This window comes from Anas acuta, chromosome 2 (genome assembly GCF_963932015.1).
Source record: "Anas acuta chromosome 2, bAnaAcu1.1, whole genome shotgun sequence".
In the NCBI taxonomy this organism is placed as follows: domain Eukaryota; kingdom Metazoa; phylum Chordata; class Aves; order Anseriformes; family Anatidae; genus Anas; species Anas acuta.
Genome location: NC_088980.1, coordinates 26585888 through 26602652, shown reverse-complemented (window position 1 = coordinate 26602652; position 16765 = coordinate 26585888).

The window sequence follows — 16765 nt, the reverse complement described above, 5'->3', positions numbered from 1 at the left end:
GGACCTGGGCCTCCAGAGGTATTGTAAAACATAACATCCAAAGGCCTTCCTTGACTCCGTTGCTTCCTCTAGCCTGCAAAGAATGTATTAATTCACATTGTTTGATTTTTCCAGATGCTGTTGCTTTCCCACTGTAGTCCTATTTTTTTTTTTTTTTTTTGGTTAGAAAATAGCCTCTAATGCACAAGTGAATGATAATGGTGTTGCCTTTTAGCATAGAACCAGCAAGAGAAAAATTAGGGAGTCAAGATGGCTTTTTAAAGGCCAGAGTAGCTGAGTATCTCAATAGGAAGAGTGAATAAGAATGGTTTATTTGAATATATCAGAAGCTTGAAGGCTTCAAGAGAATCGCAACATTGCTTGGGCTCATGGGAATTGAAGGGTGAGCTATGAAAGATTTTTATTACATAAGGTTTTGGAAAGTTATCTGTTCTCCACCTCCTCTTTTCTAGTAGTAGTAATGATAAGAGAATGTGAAACAAAGGTGTCACTGAAGCAAATGGTAGAAGAAAAGCAAACACATTACCATACAGTACAAACCTATTACTGCCAAGTGATAGAATAAAATTTACATTTCCTTATTAATGATAGGAGTAGAAAAAATTGTAGACTTAGACTTCCAGTATTTAGACATGCAGGATGATCCAAGATTTATGGACCAGTGGGAATCTTACTTGCTCCCATTAGATTCATCAAATGCCACCTAAAAATAAAATGGTAAAAGATCAGGAATATGTGTGCAGGTAAGGCTCGACGCAGATTTTGCAGAGATGAATTGTACCTCCCTAATCTCTCTGAATTTTTACCCATGCCTCTGGGTGGTGGACAGAGGCAAGCCAGCCCACCATGCTCCTGGACTTCCAGTAAGCCTCTAACAACACACACAAAGTTATGGAAAACAACAAAGCACCATGCAAGTTAAGCTGAATCTTTCTATCAATCAGACCTGGCTTGAACACAGGAAGCAAAGCAGTCTTTATACCTAGTGAATAAACAATTACTCACATAGGGATTAAATGGCTAGCTTTTGACAAAGTCAAAGGTTTAGTGGCATTGAGATGCTCCATTTACTAGGATCAGTGTCATTATTTACTATACTACTACTACGATGTTACTGTTACTACCATGCCTGCTGTACAAGTGGGCATTATGATGAAAAATGAACAGTGGACATAATATTGCTTTTTCAGCCTGTGAAAAGAGCATTTTGAGAATATTCACATGGCTACAAGCAGACTAATGAGTAACGAAATGACAGTGGGAATTCAGGGTTGATAAAATATTTCTATATAAATATTGAAAACAAAACAAAGAACACCTTTTTCCAGAGACCTACATTTAGATATGGATTTAGAGGGGAGCCCTAGGAATCCTAGTTAGCAGTTCATTGAGGATGCTCTACTAACATGAAGCAGTAGATTGAACCCCTGGACAAAATAACGGGGTGCATAAAGAACGGGATAGCAGAATGCTGTTATGTAAAGCACTGCTAGAGCTTCCTCTGGCACTGCGTGGATGGGACTGGTTGTTCCGTCTGCAGAAGCAGAGGGGTTTGGAAACGAGCTCAGAAATTACTCTGACTCACTAGTGGAGAAATTGGAAAGCTGGGGCAGTTTCTCTTTGAAATGGATAGAAGGAGAAAGGGATATGATAAATGAAGAGAAAATAGTCAGTGTACACCTCTCACACACAGCAGAGAGTGGGCACGATGGCAATGAAAGGCAGGTAATGCCAGAGCACGAGAAGGCATGCCTCCTGCCCCCTGGGCACTCTGCCTCTGGACCTTTGGCTTTGCCAAATGGGTACTGCTCCAGCCACAGATTCAACACCATCCAAAGGTTCTCGGAGCTTTCTTTTGGACAATAAGGCTCTCTGCAATGACAGTAATTAAGGCTGAGGAAAACAACAACAAAGAAAAATAAGGAAACATACTTCAAGCTGGTCACTCACTATTTTAGAGATTATTCTGACATCTTTGTTAGGCCGTGGACCAGGCAGGTAATACGTCTGGTTATTGTGATCTCTATCAGGTACAGAACAGTGAGCAGATGGATCTGGGGGATGTTCCAGAAAAATAATTCCCACATTATTATCCTGCCTAAGCTGTAAACTTACACTTTTGTAATGCCATCTGATAGCAATTGAGTGTCAGTTTTAACAGCCATGGCTTTCCTCTGGTATTTTGTAATGCATTTTTATTAAGACATAAATAACTAGGATTTTCCAGATTGAAGGCTGAGTATTATTTCTATCTGGAGAGCTGCTGATAAATATATATTTTTAAAATTGCTAACCTCATTTTAAAATCAGATCGATTCATTAAATGATGGAAAATGGCTCAAGAAAGACATGCCCCGCTTTAAGCCCTCTGCTTCTGTTCTGTAACTTTTTACAACACACCAGATCCGGGATCCAGACAGATAGGACGCTTGGTATATTTTATTTTCTTCAAATACTCTGTATTTAAAATACTACTCCAGTGGTTTCTGACAACTGCTTAGGGCAATTTTGCTTAGCCTAGCGGAATGTCCTGGAAACTACTGGCAATGATTTAGCTCCCAAAATTGGAACACATTTAGCAGAGACAGAAAGCCTATGAACAAATAATGGACAAATGCCAGAGTAAATAAATGTGGTTCATGAGCTGTGGTCAGAAATGTCTCTCTTTCAGTATGCAGTGCAAATCTTTTGCCAACATTTACCATAAAGTTATTACACAAAGCAGTTTTTCCTCTCAGTAAGACAAACTCAATGAAAGACTGCTTCTAGTCTAGCAGCCTACCATTAAGGCTGCGATAGCCTGTCATGCCAGAAGAAAACCTGTGTGCAGCGGTCTCATTTCAAGCTGCGCTGTTCATTTTGTTAGTCAGGCTTCTGTGCAAAACAGAGAGGGAGCGAGGCAGAGGCTCCTCACGGTTCAGCACTCCTTCAGGAGACCACGACAGGCCCCGGAGTGAATCCTGGCCCTCTCATCTCCCAAACCCAACTCTTGGCCTGGCTGCCCAAGTCCTTCTCTAGCACTTCGTGGGGCTTTCCTCACAGAAGAAGGTGTCCCCGACATCCCCACCATCTTGCAGCACCACTTTCCTCCTCATGCACCCTGTCTGTGGCCTTGAGATGGGAAAGGGCAGGGGTAAATTGGCATCACGCCGGTGTTGCTATTGTTTTCAGAAGCCAGCTCCTTCACTGTATTTTTCAGGATGACTTCAAGCCTTGTATTGTGCAGTCCCTATATAGTCTGCTGGTGTTTTGTTCTGCTCTCGGGTCATGGGTCTCAGTGGATGGGACTTCTGCTCTGCTCTCCCACAGTCACAGCCGTCCTTGGAGGAGGTGACCGATGGCATCTTCATAGTTCTGCAAAGAAACTGAATTTGCCAAGCCTCTCTGTAACATTAGGAATCCCGACTCAAAAGCTACACGGCCAGAGGTGGCTGTAATTGGCCATTTCCCCACCAAAAATGCCCTTCCAGCTACCAACTTCCCACTGAAATAATAGAAGGAAAAAACGGGTGGAGGCAGGGCTCAGTCTGGGGCTGAACCAGCACCATGTTAAAATAGACGAGGAAGCAAAATTACATTGTTCTGCTCTGTGTAGTTTTCCTTGTACTAATATGTGGAAAAGCAGAAACAGAGCCTAAATTCATCTCTGCAGGCTGCCTGTCGGTGTCAAGCCTGTGTGTCAGCCTGGGCACACTGCCACGCAGAGCAATAATGAGCCCCATCTCTTGGCACGTGAGTGAGAGGGCATCTGGTTGAAGAAGTGTAATCCTAATTATTGATTAAGTAATCTGTGTTATCACCCTATCTTTCCTACCGCACGTGCAGATATATGGCCACACACTGACCCCTAACAGCTATGGAAGCACAGGAGTGAAAGCAGAAGAGGAATCCTATCTGAAAGAGTTAATGGGAATCTTGTCATTTGCAACTTTATGAAATTATTAATAGATGTTGTTCTAGCAGTTTTCTGGATTTTCACTGCTGACAGAATCCAGGCAAACAAAGCTAAATGATTTCAGTGACACCAGACAGAAGCTGAATTGCAGCTACAGAGTTAGAAACCATGCTACTTTTTAAATTCAGAGCATTTCTGTATATGAAAATCTCCAAGCCCACTCAAGCTGTCTCTAACTAGAACTGAACGAATTTGCTTTACTCTAACCCTATTCCTCTAATGAACATACATCATTCTGTGCTGTGCCCGGCAGATGTAATAATAGCAATGTCTGGCGAGCTTCTGCAAGGAGCCCTGCAATAAAAGCACCTTCCCCTCCCGCCAAGTTAAAAGAGAACAGGCTGACATGTATTGGAAATGCACGGGCAGTATAATGATAGCAAATTGCTTTGAAAAGAAAAAGGTTGCGCGGCGCACATGTCATTTCAATCCCCGGCTATGAGGCAGTGCTTCAGCTCCATCCTTTGTGCTTCCCTCCAGACCTACCCCCTCCCTCACCCTGCCTTTGGGGAGAGCTGTCCCTGCGCTGTAGATCAAAAGCAGCATCCTCACTACAAAGGAGAAGGGAGCCTGCAAATTCCTGCCACCCCCCCAACTCAAGAAGAGGCAGCCTGGTCTCCCCTTTCATTATTATTTTAAGAGGACATTGGAAAAAATCATTCCTTTTGGTGCCTCCCGATGAATTCCTCTGACTGGGACGTTCCTGCTAGTGCCTGTTTTCCTGCTAAGCCCCATCCAGGCTGTGCCATGAGGCTTTTGTCACAACAATGGTTCTTCTGAGATGGTGACAGAACATCTTCTAACACCCAGAAAAATGGGGCTTAGCCATTATTGCTAGAATATATTTAAGCCCTTTGGGAGATTGCTATTGAAAAGGCCACGGATGCTGATTATCGGTTTTTTTTTTTTTTTTCTTTTCTTTAATTCTGATGTCTAACAAATATAAGGATCATCCACAGCAGTAAGGACGAGTGTAGCTATCAGTATGCCAAGTGGGCGACCGCCGTGGTCCTGAGCTGCTGGGCACGGAGATGGAGATCATGTTATCCCCTTATTTATCCCCCTGTACTCTTTCCTCATCCACCCTCTACTTCCTTGACCCCTGGGCTGTGTTTGTGCAATTCTGAATGCATTTTACAAAGCACTGTTTTTATTTTCGCTCAAAACTGTTAGGCTTTTTCAGCTGCGTGAAAAAAAAAACCAATTGCGAAATGGTGTAAATCACACTCATCCACCTTTCTGATGTGTAATGCGGTCAGAGTATCTGGACATTGTCAGGGCATTGTAGCACATATCCCAGAGTGACTTTGTTATAAGAAAGGAGTTTAATTTTTTCCTCTTTTGTAACCTTGTGAAATTTCCACATTAAAAAGCAATCACATCTTTCAAACCAGCAATGATTGTGTTTGGCATAATGGCTGTAAACCCCCAGTGTGCAGGGCTGAGCTTGTTTTCACTAAAACGAAATCAGCTTTCAAAATAAATGATCTGCAACAACATTATATTCCCCAAATCTTATAATCCTATTAACAGGGTTGATTTCTTTTTTTTTTTTTTTTCCTTTTTTTTTTTTCCTTGCCACCAGACTGACAAGATTGGCCCCATTTCAAGGGATAGAAACAGAAAGTCGGTTGAGGATGCAGCCAAGACATGCACTGAGAGCCTAGGACCAGCCCTGCCAGGGCCTGTGGTTAGAAGCTCTTAACGACTATTGTAAGCCCTTAAATATAATCATCTGTATTTCACCTCCACCTAATGTACTTCATGTGTAGCATGTTTATCTGTTCGCACAGCCTTCCGAGAGACTCAACAAACAGCCCTGCTGGACGGAGCGGGTTGCCATGACTCTCCCGATGAATGCGACTTCTATCAAAATGACATCGCGGTGCCAGTGCGGTGGAGGAAAATGTGTCCAAATTAGCCCGGACACAAATCTCTTTGCCAGAAGTGGAAATTACGTGGTAATATCAAAAGGCGACCTTACTTATATGTAATTCCAGGTTTCTCTGCAAGTGTTTTTTTTGGAAGGAAGCCAGGAGGGCTGAATCTTGTGCTGCTCTCGCCGGTCCTGCCCGCTGTGCCTTTGCCGCCGAGGGACGGGGCCCTCTTCTCCCGCAGGCATGGCACACCTTGAAGCACTTTTCTATCTTATGCTGTGGCCAAAAAGCGCAGTAACAGGCCCAGGAAGGAGAAATACGTGTGATGATGTCAGAGCCCCCTGCTCGGAGGCTCACGGGGTGAACGGAGAGAGGTTATTGCTGCGTGCCCTGCTGCTGCTGCTGCCTGGTTTGTTCACCAAATGGCTTTGTGACAGCTTTAAGTGAGATATAAAAGTATAAGGTAAAAAAAAATATCTATATCTATATCTATATCTATCTATCTATATATCTATATATATATATATCCAGGTAAAGAAATAAGATTATAAAGGTTAAAAAAAAAGGATTGTAAACAAAAAGGTACAGTCCCCTCTATGAAAACACACCTGCTTCTCTTCCCCTTGCATCCTGCTGCCACAGGCAGCTGAAGCACTTGTGATGACTGCACGATGAACAAGTTACTGACCTCCGGCCAAGCCTGCTCCCACTGCCACCCGGGGGAGGTGTGCTTTTGGCAGTGCTGGGAGCCCCTCAACTGGTATCGCAGTCCCGGTTATTTAAATACCAGTGCTGAGAGCCCTGGCATACAGATCTGAGCTTAAAAATCACGAAATCTAGGAAATGGGGACTTTATTTTATCTGATTTTTGAGCCTTTAGAAGATTATACAGCTGGGCTTTTTTTTCTATAACCAAGAAGGTTCGAGTCGTCAGAAAATAAACAAAGGAAAGCCGATATTTTGCCAGCCTGTTTCTGCCAGGAGCTGTGATTGCAGCAGGGCAAACTATCCCATGCTTGCGAGAAAACCTCCAGGGCTGCAGCATAAGCAGGCCTGTAGACTGATCAACATTTTCACATCCGGCTGCAATTCTGCAAATAAATGACCTTCTGGGGAATTGTGTGCAACTTCCCGCCCCCCCGGCCGTGAATGGGATCCTGTATGTAAAACTGCTGCTTGGGCAGGTAATTTCAGGATCAGACTCAAAATTTCTTATAGTCTCTTCCACTATTATGATTTTAATAACTGCAGCTAAGGGTAGGAATTTTCCATGCGAATTGCTGTTTGGATGTTATTATTAGCTTTCCGATAATAAATAAACACACTGTGGAGAATGGGTCCAAGCTGCATGGGTTTGCTGTATTCATTAAATGCCTGTATTGTTCCTCAGGTGTGAGCCCAGATACTAAAATTAATCATACGAATAAGGCAAGAATTTGCTTACAGTTTCTCCTATGCACTCTGCTTAGACACAGGCTCTTTTCTGACCGAATATTTTATTGCAGTGTCCATACTCACAGGCATCTCAACTCGTCTTCTCTGGACTTGTCTGCATTCTCCTTGCAGACCTCCCGGTGAGATCACAGTGAGGATTTGTTTGGAAATTACATCTAGATAGTGCCTGTTACATAGTTCATTTTTTAAATTTATTTATTTAAAAAAAAAAAAAAGATAAATGATTCAAAAGGCTGCCTGGTTTCAAGCATTGGAAGTTACTAAGTCCAGTCATATCAGTGGGAGCACCTAATGGTGTGTACAAAACAGAGCAGATCCCTCACAGGGCTTCTGCCCTTGTTTCAACAAAATGATGAGTGCTTCAGATCACTTAATATCTGGATCGGTTAGACACGGCCTCGTTCCTCTTCCTGCCAGAGCAAACCCCTCCGTGCATTTTGATGCTGGAGGGGGCAGAGCGAGTGCAGACGGCTGCGTGCAGAATTAGGCATTTGGATAAATATCTTGCTGAACTGGAATCTTTCTGTGAAAGGCTGGATGTGAGCACTGAAGTGTGGTGCTGACAGTGGGGCTGTATAATCTTTTTCTTCTCAGAGCTCCCCATCCAAGAGCAATGCTGTAATAACAAACTAACGCAGGCAGGCAGCAATCTGGGGAGAAATCTAGGTGAGATTTTCAGAGGAGCAAAGGAGATTGAGATGCACAACAAGTCTCACTTTTTATTTGGGTTTTGGTGAGTTCAGATCCTGAAACAGGTACGATAATGTCAGTTTATATGCTAGTTCCTAACTATCGAGATTTTACCATAAACAATGGTAGAAAAAATGCACGGGAATAATTATGAAAAATATACTGACATTTTCCTTTTAAGAAATTTCAGCTTTTTTTTTTTTCCTGAAGAAACAGTTTTCTAAGGCAATTTACTCAGACAATAATAGAAGTGTATTTATGTAGCTGAAAAGATTAGTAACTCTCTTGAGAGAAAACAACAGATTCCTTCCAGCCGTCAGGAAAGCACTGCAGGCTGCAGCTGCAGAGGGGAGGAATCAGCTCCCGCGCCAGGCAGGACCTCCTTACACCCCAGCGCTGCCTTCCACTGGCAGAGCCCGGCGGCCGTGCGTATAGGCGAGGAGCCCGACGGCTGGTGTTTGCACTGCAGAAGTGTTCAGTCAGCACGGCATAAACTTCTGAAGTGCTCTCCAAACAGGCGGAGGGCTCGCTGAAGTTTCCTCTCCGGTTGTTCCGAAGCCCCAGCCAAAAATCTCAGTGGGATTTCCCGGAGGAATTGCAGACCGAGTGCCTCCGTGCTGCGGCAGAATGGGGCTGGAGGTCTGTGCATTTGCTGCCTCTTTGGAGGGCTCCTGGGACGGATCCTGCTCGCCACGGGCTGGCTGAGGCTGTCACCAGCCCCACTTTGCACGTTCACTGTCATCCTGTGTCCCTTGCCCCAGTGTTTTCTCTTTTGTCGTCCCTCTCACTGCATTATTACCGTCTTTCACCGCTTCGCAGAGACTCTGCAAAGGTTATTTTCCTTAAAGTTCAGTGCCAGGAGTCACTTAATTACATGTAATCTCAGCCTTTGTTCCAAATTAAAATTCTCGGCCCTAGTGATTGCAGTGCAAAGGTTGTACATTTGAGCACTGGGGCTTGTGGAAGGCAAATAAAAATACCTAGTGCATATATATTTAATTTCATGGTTTAGGGGTGGGAGACTCGTGTTTCGGTATCACAAGGTTGGCAATAGTGTGTTTGGTTTCAAACCAAGCTAAGAAGGCTTTTATAACATAGTTCCAGCAAGACTGACTTTTCTTCTCTTGGCCCTTGTTTATTTCTGGAGCATGATGTGCTTGTGGCTTGGCAAATAAGTCTCTCTGGACCATTGTAATACTTTATTGGTGCACACACAACTATTGGGACAACAGCTGTAAACCAGAAGTGAATTCTCATTTTCTTTTTGTTTCATACTCTGGCATGGTAGACATTATAACCTTGGTATTTTCTGAAAAGGCAACAAAATGGTTTTAAAAGTCTTACATTTTCTGGTATGAAAAATATGGGCAGAGAAAACAAACACCTCCAATCAGCAGCTTTTTCAGCCTAATGGCCCATTCTGGGGTGGATGCCTTGTACCTCTCTGCGCCTGCAAAGCCGCATATTTCTTTCTGAGTCTTACTCTAAATGTAGGGGTTATACTAGGCCAAATATGGTTGTCCTCAGCTAGATTTTATCTGCATTTTGTGGTAGGAGAGCAGGCTTCCAAGAACTCTGTCTGTCTGGAGAGCTCACTACCTTTCTGCAGCTTTCTTAGCTTACTGGCTCACATTTCTCTTTTCTCCCTCTGTTTGAAATGCATGAAAATGCTTTTAGATGATAACAAAAATCAGTTTTTCAATACAAGTACAGGTAAAATAACAAAAGGCATAAGAAAATGCTCAGCAGGGAGAAAGGGAGAGGTTCAGGTTGCGTGCCCCATATGGGCTCCATAGTCACGAATGACAACTGGAGTGCTTCAGAGATTTTTCCATGACACATTTCCACTCCACAACCTTAACAACAGAATTACCCATAACTCTTCCCTGTTTGTTGTTGTTTCTTCTTTTTATTTACTTATTTTTTTCTTTCTTTCTTTTTTATTTCTGGTGGATGTCAAGTTGTTAGTACAGAGCAGCCTGATGCCTGCAGTTGTCCATGGCACAGCTGTGAGGTGGGTTGGGCCCTAGGGCTCGAATACAAGTTTTTTCTTACACTTTTGTCCCACCCCATGAGCTGCTGAACTTCAAAGAAGCCCTTAAGTATCCAGGCACTGTAGGATGGGATCATGATCCAAAGACCATTGCCATGCTTTAGCCAATTTATGTGCTATTGTAATTTGCCATCGATACTTGAGTTCCAGCCAGCAGTGACCAAACTTCATCAGCTACAGGCATGTGAACATGAAAAGAGAACCAATAACCACAGATGTGTCAATGCTCAAGGGTTAATATTGTCAAAAAGAGTAGGCATCTCCGGATGAAAAGGTGAGTACCAACATGACATATCCAGCTGAAGAGAGGACAGATTAGCCGTGGATGATGGGAATCCCTTAACGGTGCTTTTGCTCATGTTATCTGCTACCAACCAACCTCGATCCTTTTCATCAGGGTTGATGTTATGGTTTTTCTCCTTCTCCCGGTTGGCTGTGTCTTGCCCCACCACATTTCTCTGACTCTTTCCTCAGGGTGTGGAGTACTGCAGAGACACAGCTCTGGTGGGGAAGCGACAGTGAAGGAAGGAGCAGAGGGTATCCACGTGGGTGACACTGGCCTCTACAGAAGATGTGATTTATTGAGACACCTTCCTTTTCCACCAGAGTGGTGGGAGGAAGGCAGACCCCAGCAAGGCTGGAAAACATTTTGAGAAATCTTGGTAAGTGTTTTTTTGGCCTCAGTGTGGGCTTTTTCCACTTAAAGGTACAATTTAACACTTAAACTATGAATTGCTTGCTTCAGGAATTTCTGCCTTATGCCTTAAACATTGATGACACTTAATAAATAAAGTGCTGCCTCTCTTCTGCCCTGCTCCCCACTTTTTTATTTTCTCGTTGATCTCTCTCTCTCAGTATAGCTGCAGAACTCATACACTTTCACTCCAGGCAACCTGGGATCACCTCTCAATCTCTCAATCTTCCCCCATGATAACTTCTCCCTCTGAGTTCTTGATTTTCCGTGCAAAATCCCGCAGTGTGTGGAAAGTGACAATATGAAAGCAGGATGACTGGAAGGATGGTAAAACTGGAAGGCATGGGATCAGCTATGTTGACTTTTGTTCAGTGTGCATTTATTAAAGGCCTTCATATTTAAGAGGTAGAGGAAGCTGGGCAGAATGTACCACCTCCTGCACAGATAATCTGAGACTCCCAGAATATCATTTGTTAAAGCTAGTTTAAACTCTTCACGGTGTATGCTCAATTTGGAGTATGCTCATTAATTTTAGATGGAACGTCTTTTCATTGAACATTTATTTGGTTGGTATTTGACTAAATTACTTGGTATCGTTTGTATTAAGACTAAAATTATTGATATTAAGGCTAAAATACCTTAATGGAGATCAGGCTCCCTTGTACCTGGCGCTGAATGCATAGGGAGCTCTCTGCCCCCAGTGCTTCACCTCTCAGTACACAAGAGAGCACAACTTGGGAAAGGAAACACAGGGATAAAACGATGCAGGAATTTGTCCTAGGACAAATGGCAGGACAGTAGCAGTGATTCGATGAGAAGCAATGTCTCCTAGCACCTAAGTCAATGCCCTTTCCACTGGGCCACAGTAATAACAGCAATGAGTCCTGCTAGTAAGGAGGTAATTTTGGTATTCATAGCAAGATTAACCAAAAAACTGTGTCCAGTAGAGACAATTCAGAATTCATATATACAAAGGGCACATTTGTCACAAATTCACTGAATCCTTTTAACCTTTTTCCATTTATGTCTGATTATTAACACTGTGAAATAGTCAGGACTAGGGTTTAACAAGCTAGAAGAGTTAGATTATGGATTTTACTGTGCTCCTTCAATTTCATTAAATGGCACGCAAAGTAATTATCAGTCATTGAGTTTCCCCTCCTCAGAGACAAAGCAAAGGGGCTCAATTATTGCTGCAAAACCAATGAGGAAAATGAAAAGAGAGACAGATTTAAAAAAAAAAAAAAAGTAGTAAAGCCATAGTGCAAGTTGGTTGTTCCAGGATGAGCATGGACCTCACAGCCCTGAAAAGAGATCAGCAGTGATGCTGTATGGATGTGCACAGCTTCTGGATAGCCCCCAAGACTTTTGGAATGAGACATACCTAATGTCCAGAGGTCAGAGTGAGCGGAATTAAAGTGTTGGATGTGACGCAGGGAAAACAATGATTTTCTTAGCTCCCCCCTCTTGCAGGTGGGCCAGAGAAGGACAGCAGACTGCCAGTGGCCTGGCTCACAGAGGAGCTGGGGTTCATTTCCAGCCTGGGCAAGTCCCTTTGTGTCTCAGTGTATATCTCTGTGGCAGCTACATCCTTTCTGAGCACCTTGAAGGCTCTATGTGGGAAAGCTGTGTGTATGGCCTCCTATTTTATGATCTGGTTTTGTCCAGGGAAAACTCTGAGCAGAACTTTGTTTCCAAGCAGCTACCATCTAACTAAATTGCTTTTCTGCTAATGGTGCTGGCTGCATTCTTGATCAAAAGATGCATTTTAAAATAAAGCTCGTGTTATTTTTCTTGGGCACAAATAAAGCTTTAGACCATTTCCAGATGACCACTGTATAAACAATACTGTAAGGAAAACGGCGAGTTTTGAATGTGAAGTTTCAAAGAGCTTCTTCACAAAGGAGAGCCATCACAGTTTGCCTGCGAGGAAATTGGAGGGGCAGGGCACGGCCACCTACCCCTGAATGCAGCTCCATTTTATATGTCTTTTTCCTTTTCTTCTGGCAGGCCATTAGTCATGATGACAAAAGTATTTACCAGATAACTTGAAACAGGCAGCATTCACAGCAACGGGGAGGAATTCGACAAGAATTCCAAATCAGGCATCTTTCATCTGAATTCCTCCACTTGCTCAAAGTGCCTGAGCAGAGCTGCCTGCACTACAAGGACAAAGCATCACTGGCAAAGCTCCTTGGTCAGCAGAGTCACCTAGATGACTCTCTAGCTCTTTCCTGACACATCTAGCCATGCTGAAGCGCACACCTGAGCAGGATGTAGCTGTGCTAAGATGCAAAGAGAGAACAGCAGGGGATGCCTTCACTCTTGGGTGGAGTGGCATGGAGATGCTGGATGAAGATGCATCCAAATTATGTCCCTCTCTCCAGCAGGATCTGAGCCTCTTGTGGGTTCTCTGTGGCAAGCCAAAGAAGTTCTGCAGAACTTCAGAGTTTAAATGCCTCCCATGACAAGGAGGTGGAGAGAAGGTTGCTATGGCCAACTGAGAAGTGAAACCAAACATGTAGTAAACTGGAAGAAAAAACAAAACAAAACAAAACAACACCTTCTTTCATATCCTGTGACCCTTGTGGATGTCTGCCCTGAGACCATTTGTTCAGGTGCCTGTATGAATTAGCTTGTGGACACCTGAGTGTGAAACTCTGGTTACAGGACCTGAGTTCACCATTACAGGTGTTTTGTACCACTTGAAGCACAGACTCACACTGTTTGTGTAGCCAGAATTAAAGCCCCTTTCCTAAAAATGTGTCCTGTTGAAGTCATACGCTGCCCTTCTTAATATCAGAACATGAGGTATCTTCTATGTGGCATTGCCTGAAACAACTCTAACAGTGATCACACTACATCTGATATATTTACCATGGAGAAAAAAGTGGCCCGTGATAAGATGGGATACAGTTAAAGGTTCAGCTGGTAGGTTTTCAGATCTCATTGTGTAAATACAAATGGCCCTGAAATAAATGCTTGAAATTGTGAAAGTTCTGAAGCTTAGTGAGGGCAGCTTCGGGATCCAAACCTAGAACTGGCCACTCCTGTGGCTTGTCCTGCCCTCTTCCTGCCCACAACCAAGAAATCAAGAGGAAAAGGCAGATTTCCAGCTCCAAAGCCTGGAACTACCCTTGACAGAAAGAACAAACTTGATGCTGTCAGAGCACACTGGAGGTCCAAAGACCTTGGCTCCTTTCCTAACATTTGGACTTTGCTAAGTTGCTCTCTCCCCCAGTATTTTTCTTAATACACTGAAAATGAGCCACAAAAAATCTAACATTCCCCAGTGCTTGCATTAAAAAAAAAGAGAGTGTACTCGTAAAATGCAGATGACGGGTGGCTTTCCTGTAGTCACAAGTCAGTGTAGTCGAATCACAAACATGTGCTGTTTGCTAAAAACAAACACATAAAATCAGATTGGTTCTGGCTCAAAACTAGTTTAATTAGCGATTTAAAATATGACACCTTGTTCATCAGCTCTCAGTTGTCATCTGAAATAGAATTAAAGTTAATTTGAATGCCAAAAGATCTCTCAATTTCTGAGTTGATTTTTCTCCTACATTCAGAGTCTCCTATAATTAAGATTCTCTGTTATTATAACCTTTACTTATCTCCATTTTTTGTGATGAACATTTTTTTTTTTTTTGGCTACTAGATCAGCAGTGGTAGTAGGGTCTTCCCTTCATAATTGCTTTGTTTATGTCAACAATATTTGGGATCCCTATGGGCTTGCATCCCATCACTGTTCAGGTCCACAGCATTTAAACTTCTAACATCAGGCAAGGATGGAGCCATTATACCCGGTAATGCTAAGGCACAAATAAGATTAAGGTAATAAATATCAAATATCAAAGCAGCTTCAACACAGCATATATCAGAGTTGTGGAAAGAAAGATTTTTTTCTGATTCATCAGCAGATCCAAATAATAAAAAAGCTTCCTGACCACTTAAATGAAATATTTTGTTTGATCCCCAAATGAACTGTTCTATTTTGAAATTGAGATTTTAAAAAATGTTTTCAATTTTGTTTCAAAGAAAGTTGAAAGGCATCTCAAAACAAAAAGTCGTTTTGCAAAGAAACACTGAATCCTTAATTTTGAAAATGTTACCACAAAAGATTTTGATTTTCAGGGAAATTTCTCCTCAGTTTTGTGTGTGAAAAAAATAAAAATAAAAAAAAATATGGTGAAACGGGACATTCCTGGAAAGCTTCAGTGTTGACAGATCTGCATTTTTGATTCATCAGAGTCCTCATGAAAAAGTATTGCCCACTCTATTTAGTCCACAGTTTCTTAAACCAGATGCCATTCCTTCACCTTCCCAATAGTATCTACATTTTTAAGGTGAATGCAGTGCTTTCCTTAGAGAGAAGATGGCCATTAGGAGGACAAAGTGTTGCATTCAAACCCAGGGTGGCCACGTCCTGCACCACAAGCCATCGAAGTTGCATTGGCTCTATGGAAATAATGCAACTCAAAAGAATGTTTACAATAACAGGATGGTTTTCTATCAATGGCAACTCATCAAAAATGTTTCCTAGCCTAACACAAAGCAGGTTAATGACCAGCTGACGTTAGTGAAGTTTAGGCTTCCTGTTGCTCTTCAAGATCTGCTAACATCACTGGACCTTGGTGGGAAAGCTGTGCACCCTTGGACTTCCTCATACCTCAGCTATGGGGAGCCTACAGAGGGATACAAACCCCAATCCATCCAAGAAATGCAAGATGCTGCCTCACTGTAGATGATTATGCCATTAACCTCTTAACTAAGTCTAATGTAAGAACCTTTTGATAAAATTTGAGGATTCACTTTTTGTTGTCATTACAATGATTACTTTCTCTGAAATGAAACTCACTTTGAGACAGAATCAGTTCTGTATTTTCCACAAGTTTAGCAACTGTGTTAACATTAGCTTCCTTCGGTGTTTTGAGGAACGGAAAGGTAATTTCGGAGTATGGAGTGTTAGATACACTTTTGTTTTGAATACCAGACAGAAGGATTTACTAATATTAAAAAAATGGTAAATAAGTAGGAAAAATCACAATTGTATGATCTGTGTATATGTTTTTTCTTCTGAGAATCTCAAAGAGATAATTATACCTACCCCTACCCCACAGAGGCCATGACAGGGGTGTCTCATGTCAAGCATGTGTGGATGCCCCATCCCTGGAGGTGCTCAAGGCCAGGATGGACGAGGCCCTGGGCAACCTGGTCTGCTGGGAGGTGTCCCTGCCCATGGCAGGGGGTGGGAACTGGGAGATCTTTTAGGTCCCTTCCAACCCAAGCTGTTCTGTGATTCTACGAGTCTATGTCCTGCTGGAAGGCTTAGAGAAGAAATCCTGTAGCAACCACACTCATCTTAGAGAGCAACAGGCAACGGCTGCTTTTCAGATTTGTTTCTTTCCTCTGGTTCCGTGAAGAAATACTTTATCTCTAATTATTGTTATTTATTGTATCAAGAATGCTAATGTCAAGAAGATTAATGGACAAATGTTACCAGCTTTGTGTTTGTGTGAAAGAAACAGACCCTAGGCCATCTGGAGAGGTTTGGTTGGGTGTTGGGCAATCTGAGAACCAAAGTTTTTGTCTGTGATTCCAAAATGCAGGAAGAAAGCATGCTGTGCAGCCCATTTTGGAGCTTTTTCATTCCTCAGGTCCTCCTCCCCTGAGATGATCAGGTCGGAGCTGTGAACTTGAGCCTTCTCCAGTTGAGCAAGCCCTGGTGTCCAGGTCTCTGTCTTCCTGCATGAGCCCTGGGCAGGTGCTATCAGCGCCTCTGCCTCCTTTCCTGGCACTGGCAGGAGACGTGTGTACACCAGCTGAGTCCCCTGCTTTATTTCTGAGCCAGGCACCCCGCTTCTTGGTGTGGGCACTGTCTTGCTCCCGGGAGAAGGGCACCGCTCCTCCTTGCCTCCGTCACTGGAAGCTCCAGCTGGCCACATTGAGGCCTTTCGCAGATGTGAGTTTGATCTTTGGAGTCTAAGTCAGCACCGTGAACTTCACACCTGCAGCGGCTGCTTGATTTTTGAGTAGAG